Source organism: Cydia amplana, chromosome 12, assembly GCF_948474715.1.
Source record: "Cydia amplana chromosome 12, ilCydAmpl1.1, whole genome shotgun sequence".
In the NCBI taxonomy this organism is placed as follows: Eukaryota; Metazoa; Arthropoda; class Insecta; order Lepidoptera; family Tortricidae; genus Cydia; species Cydia amplana.
The window spans coordinates 1,503,397-1,510,456 of NC_086080.1; the positions used below are offsets into that span (position 1 = coordinate 1,503,397).

At 33.5% G+C, this 7,060-nt stretch overlaps 1 long non-coding RNA gene across 2 annotated transcripts in view; it reads right to left on the bottom strand.

Annotated features, from left to right (window-relative positions):
- Nucleotides 1-7,060, bottom strand: part of LOC134652872 (uncharacterized) — a 503,949-nt gene that overhangs the window by 400,459 nt on the left and 96,430 nt on the right. Inside the window, exons 1-2 of one of the 2 annotated variants that reach the window (XR_010097220.1) lie at nt 2,213-2,376; nt 260-543 (exon numbers count right to left, since the gene is read on the bottom strand). This is a non-coding gene — a long non-coding RNA (uncharacterized LOC134652872). Of the gene's footprint in view, nt 1-259; nt 544-2,212; nt 2,377-7,060 lie in introns of those variants that run through there. The other variant, XR_010097221.1, reaches the window with a different exon arrangement.

The window sequence follows — 7,060 nt, forward strand, 5'->3', positions numbered from 1 at the left end:
TGTTCTGGAAGATCGGGAATTACTTTAGTCCTTTTTTAGGGTTCCGTAGCCAAATGGCAAAAAACGGAACCCTTATAGATTCGTCATGTCTGTCTGTCTGTCCGTCCGTATGTCACAGCCACTTTTCTCCGAAACTATAAGAACTATACTGTTGAAACTTGGTAAGTAGATGTATTCTGTGAACCGCATTAAGATTTTCACACAAAAATAGAAAAAAAAACAATAAATTTTTGGGGTTCCCCATACTTCGAACTGAAACTCAAAATTTTTTTTTTCATCAAACCCGTACGTGTGGAGTATCTATGGATAGGTCTTCAAAAATGATATTGAGGTTCCTAATATCATTTTTTTCTAAACTGAATAGTTTGCGCGAGAGACACTTCCAAAGTGGTAAAATGTGTGTCCCCCCCCCCCTAACTTCTAAAATAAGAGAATGATAAAACTAAAAAAAATATATGATATACATTACCATGTAAACTTCCACCGAAAATTGGTTTGAACGAGATCTAGCAAGTAGTTTTTTTTTAATACGTCATAAATCGCCTAAATACGGAACCCTTCATGGGCGAGTCCGACTCGCACTTGGCCGGTTTTTTTTAATAGCCCGTTTTAGTGTCCCACTGCTGGGCAAAGGTCTCTCCCCTTGATCTCCACAACTGCTGTTGTTCTGCTATTTCCGGCCAGTTACTGATGAAGGCGTCTAAGTCGTCCCGCCATCTCTGTCTGGGCCTGCCACTTTAGTCACTTTAGTCCTAAATTGGTATAATATTTTTGTTTCTGAATAGGTACCTACTCATAGAGATGCTTTTTATTATTATAGGAGGCAAACGAGCAGACGAATTGCCCGATGGCGATGGCAAGCAATTACCGCCACCCATGGACACAGTTCAATACGTAATTAAGAATAAATAGAGAAATACCTAAAGTGTCATTCTATGGGACTTGCTAATTATGTAAACAAACCGCCATATTAAAATTGTCTCTGAAATTCTGAATGTCAATTTACTAGTGACTTGTTTACATTATTAGCAAGTTCCATAAAATGTCACTTTACCTGCTAATCTTCTTTTTGGTGGTGCCTGAGTTTTTTCTACCTTTTATGAAAACATTTTTTCCTTAGAACTGCGACATTCAAATAATATTTACACCTGAAGGAATGAATTTGAATCCTAGTTGGTAAATACTTACTTCAAATCTGTTACATATAGCGAGACACGACACCTACTTACTCACAAGAGGCTTTATAAAGTCCATAAGTGTTTTGTTTACAGTAATTTATGTAAATACCCTACCAGGAAGGCGATTGACATGAGTGTCAACTCGTTAATGCTATCTTGTAAATCGCTTCAGGCATGATTAAAGTACTTATGCTACACATAGTTACAGTCTCATAATAAATATGTTTTTCGTTCCTTACCTAGTACTGTAACTTCTATAATTTTTAATTTAATGCATAGCGCATTTGCTTAAGCAAGTTGTTTTCTTGATTATTACGAGTTTCATTGCATTTTATATTATTATTATTATACATAGGTAGTTATTACGACAGGACGGCCTTATCTTTATTTCATCGATAGCTTTATTGATAATTATAGGATTTTAAAAACTGTTTAATTTAAGTACCTACTAACTTATTTTTTTCTGCATAAGTACGTATTATACTTCGTGAAGTATTTGTTTAAGTATTTAAATATTTTAATTATACAATTTTATGGCAGATTGGAACGCGGATAGTTTTCCTTTTTTGTTACTTATTTTTTTATCTCAACTCAATAATAATTATAAGTATGATTATTTTTCATTAATAAGGATTTCATTGCGGTTTTATTCTTATTTATGAAAAGTAATCAACAACAGTACCTATTAATTGTTACTTTTTACAAATGTAACCAAATATGAAAGGAAAGTATTGAGTTACAAACTTTTATGGCTTATGTATTTTTTACTTTATCCAATTTAATTTATCTGCATGTTTTTTAGGGTTCCGTAGCCAAATGGCAAAAAACGGAACCCTTATAGATTCGTCATGTCTGTCTGTCTGTCCGTCTGTCTGTCCGTCCGTATGTCACAGCCACTTTTCTCCGAAACTATAAGAACTATACTGTTGAAACTTGGTAAGTAGATGTATTCTGTGAACCGCATTAAGATTTTCACACAAAAATAGAAAAAAAAACAATAAATTTTTGGGGTTCCCCATACTTCGAACTGAAACTCAAATTTTTTTTTTCATCAAACCCATACGTGTGGGGTATCTATGGATAGGTCTTCAAAAATGATATTGAGGTTTCTAATATCATTTTTTTCTAAACTGAATAGTTTGCGCGAGAGACACTTCCAAAGTGGTAAAATGTGTCCCCCCCCCCCCCGTAGCTTCTAAAATAAGAGAATGATAAAACTAAAAAAAATATATGATGTACATTACCATGTAAACTTCCACCGAAAATTGGTTTGAACGAGATCTAGTAAGTAGTTTTTTTTTATACGTCATAAATCGCCTAAATACGGAACACTTCATGGGCGAGTCCGACTCGCACTTGGCCGCTTTTTCAGTTGTATGATGAGCTTCCCTGCCGAGGTTTTTTCGAGGGCCTATTATTATAGTATAGTTGTTCAAAAAACCGGCCAAGTACGAGTCGGACTCGCGCACGGAGGGTTCCGCACCATAAACAAAAAATAGAGCAAAACAAGCAAAAAAACGGTCACCCATCCAAGTACTGACCCCGCCCGACGTTGCTTAACTTCAGTCAAAAATCGTGTTTGTTGTATGGGAGCCCCCCTTAAATATTTATTTTATTCTGTTTTAGTATTTGTTGTTATAGCGGCAACAGAAATACATCATCTGTGAAAATTTCAACTGTCTAGCTATCACGGTTCGTGAGATACAGCCTGGTGACAGACGGACGGACGGACAGCGGAGTCTTAGTAATAGGGTCCCGTTTTTACCCTTTGGGTACGGAACCCTAAAAAGGAGTGAACAGGCTTTTAAAGGGTCGGCAACGCGCATGTACCACTCATGGAGTTGTAGGCGTCTGTAGGCTACGTCCATGTAGGTGTCCCGGCCGCTCCGTTGCATGGTATGTGGTACTTCTTAATATATACGAGGGGCGACTGAAAAGTACGTGGCCTTAGATTTTTTTTTAAAGAGAGTATTAAAGTAAATATTAATTATTAATCGGTTAATAATCGTAATGGCGCCAATATTTAAACTGCCAAAGAGGCGTGGAAAAAAGAGGCATACTTAGGTTTTTTTTTTTCTTTTTTTTTTTTTGCTTAGGCCGCGAATATTTCAGCCTCCCCTCTTATTTACTTAGTTTTTAGTGTTCTTATTCTGGTGTTCTATTTACACATAGGTATATCGATAATAAAAAGGGATTTTCTTGGGATCAAATAAAATACTTTATCATAAATGTAGGTATTTCTATTTTACTTAAATGGCATATTCTTTTAGGTACATTTAGCTCTTAGTTTTAGAAACTGTACACTTTTAGGTACCTTATACAACATTAGAGGCATCTTAGTATTTAATATCACGATATATACTCTAATATACTTTATTCGAAGACCATAAAAAGGTAATCCGTTGCTGTTAGACACAATATTAGTTAATATTTTAAATTAGATTACATTGGATCTTAAATTATGTTTGCACATATACAGATGTGGTACCTAGTTGTGTAACATTTCCAAAAAGTTGAAAAATTCTCGGATACAAAGCAAACTTTCATTTTGGAAAATGAAAATTTCAATCCCCATACAAAAATATGAGAAATGTCCGATTTATTTTCATGTGGATATTTTGCGATTCGGGAAACTTTCTGACGGCACATCAATACACACATCGTTAGATATATATTTTAAAATAAAAGTTTCTATAACAAACCTTCCATTTTATCTTCATGCAGTGATTAAAATATTTTCTTAGCTTAAATCTACAAAGGTGCTCAGCTTAAAAGAGCATGTAGGTATGTAAACATATACTAAGTAAATAAAATAAAATATGAATGATGAGCCATCTTTACTATATAATATATCTATGTATATGACACAAAAAAGCTGAAGTCAGTGCAAGGTGACCCTGGGCGCAAAATAGAGGTTTATTCCCGCGAGTTACCATCATATTACATACACATGGTAACAACTGAGATTACTTTTCTTACCTGTTACCACTGTTATAAATTTAAAAATAAAGCAAAGGGTAAAAGATGAGCTTAACATAAGGTACCTATTATCAGAGCGCCAACAATATGTTAGGTAGGGCATGAATACCGGAATACCGGAATTCCAAAACACCGGAATATCGGATCAATTTATACGATATTGCAATACCGGAATTGAAACGATGAATTCCGATATTCAATTTTTTCATTATCGTTTTACAAAAAATAAGACAAACCATTATTGTTGAAACTTATTAATAAAAAACCGGCCAAGTGCGAGTCGGACTCGCGCACGGAGGGTTCCGCACCATCAACAAAAAATAGAGCAAAACAAGCAAAAAAAAAAAAGCAAAAAAACGGTCACCCATCCAAGTACTGACCCCGCCCGACGTTGCTTAACTTCGGTCAAAAATCACGTTTGTTGTATGGGAGCCCCACTTAAATCTTTATTTTATTCTGTTTTTAGTATTTGTTGTTATAGCGGCAACAGAAATACATCATCTGTGAAAATTTCAACTGTCTAGCTATCACGGTTCGTGAGATACAGCCTGGTGACAGACGGACGGACGGACGGACGGACGGACAGCGGAGTCTTAGTAATAGGGTCCCATTTTTACCCTTTGGGTACGGAACCCTAAAAAAGATTGTGTATTTAATGTAACGAAAAAAAAAACAATAAAGAATATGATTCCGGAATTCCGTATTGAGGGCCATTATCGGATTTCAAAACGGGTATTGGGAATCGTCGGATATTGAATGCCCTACATTGTGGTAACCGCTGGGAATATCCTGAAAGAGATGGTTCACAACGCTATATTTATTTTAGACATACCTACCTTTTCACTTATTAGAACATATATTTCTGTCTGCTGGATTCTACTTTAGGTAACTTATAAAGGAAGACACTATTCGACTGTTTTGTTTCGGTAACAAGCTAAATAATTGAGCATTTATTAAATTAGCAGGCAGTTAAAATTAACATAAAAAGAACTAAGTGAATTAAGTGATAAACAGTGCTCGAAAAAAAAAAGAGTCGTTTGGCGTAGTTTTTACTAAATTAGAGATTAATACAATTTGCAAAAAAAATTACCTATAGTACAAATATTTTTATAGGTACCTACTTAAAAATCTTGTATTTATTTTAGTTAAAAAGGCTAGTATGTATTTATTTATATTTTAATAAGACTTCAAAAACAAAGTTATTTTTTGAAATATGATACAAATTAGTCGTATACCTTACTTTGTTTGTTATTTTTATTATTATCCAGCGCCAACGACTCGTCTTTTCTCAAGCACTTAAGATAAACATAAATTATTATAATAATCTCACTTAGATCTAAGTAATGGAAGACTATTCGATTTTGCTGTAAGGCACACAGAATTCTTTAAATGGACAGTTACCTATTTAATTAAGTCATTTAAATATCTTATTAAAACTCTCAAATTTTAGGTGCAAAACTGAGATATTTATAGGCCTCCAGGCTAATTAAATTTTCTATTTAAATAGATGATTTGCCTATTGAGAATAAAAATATCTATGTAATTTTAATTTCCTAATAAAAGATGTAGTTTTTGTTATTCTCCAATTCCGGTGTAGAAACAACATTGTTCTTAGTTTTTTTCGATTGATTGATACTACATACTACATCTATACTTCGTTTTTTTTTTTTTGCATTACAAATAAGGTAAACAATCTTGATGTCTTTTAATTGAAAAACACATTTTAAAAATAAGTTACGGTAAATATGTAACCATTATGAATCTAATACGATCTTTTATAGTCTTCTGCTTTCATAAGTAATAATTATTGATTTTTAAAAAGTGTTTTTCAATTAAAAGACATGTCAAAATCGCTTACCTTCTTTCAAGTTCTTTCTAATGCTAAAAAAACGAACATCCTGACTGAATGTATGTTAATAAAATGCATAATATAAAATCAATTCTGGTTTTTACGAAAAACCTCATAGGTAATACAAACCACCAATACGAGTAACTATCGATGTCGATAGAAAAAATAATTTAGTCAAGGCCTATAAATGTCAAAATTCTCGTCCAAAATTCATTTCTGAATAAATAATGGCGCGACCTACAGAAATAACACAATATAATGTTTATTTAGGATTATTCACTGATAAAATATACCGAACATACCGTTCTCTCACATAATCATACGAAATACTGCCTCAGATGTCTTTCACAAATATACAAACCATAACTAAGTATCTATATTTAACTTAAGGAAGACTAAATCAAATACAGCGTTAAAACAAAGGTCGATTCCAATTTAAATATTTGTCATGGTTTTGATACGACCTTGACGATTGTCTTGGTGATTGGCTATTCACCTGCACCAATCGGCGAGCGATCTTCAAGTCTCATCAAAATACGATAAAAACCGTAACCATTGTTAAATCAGAATCGGACTCCAAATGAAATAGAAATACGAGTACATACCTTAAAATATCGCTCACACTCGTACTGGCCATGCAAGTAACTTGAGGAAAATTTACACGTTCAATATTTACAAACATAAGCTAAATAAAACACACGCTTTTTTATTAATCTAGGAACTTCATTCTTGCCATACACCGACTTAAAATTATATCACAGAATCCAATAAGTATTATGCTTATATTCTTTTTGAGAATTCTGAATATTGTAAATATATTAAATAAATTAAAACAGATCACTTCACTATCGAGTTGTCTGTCCTATACCTAGCGTGTTCTTGCAAAGGCGGTGTCAACAGGTTTCCACGAGGTCTCCAACATTTTTTAGATATTATAGTTATACTCACATACTGTAAAACCACCCAACTATAGTCCAATACTACAACTATGTTCCACACGTTCAACACATTAACATTGCTAGGTAATGGGAATTGTCAATACCAATGTTAGGTA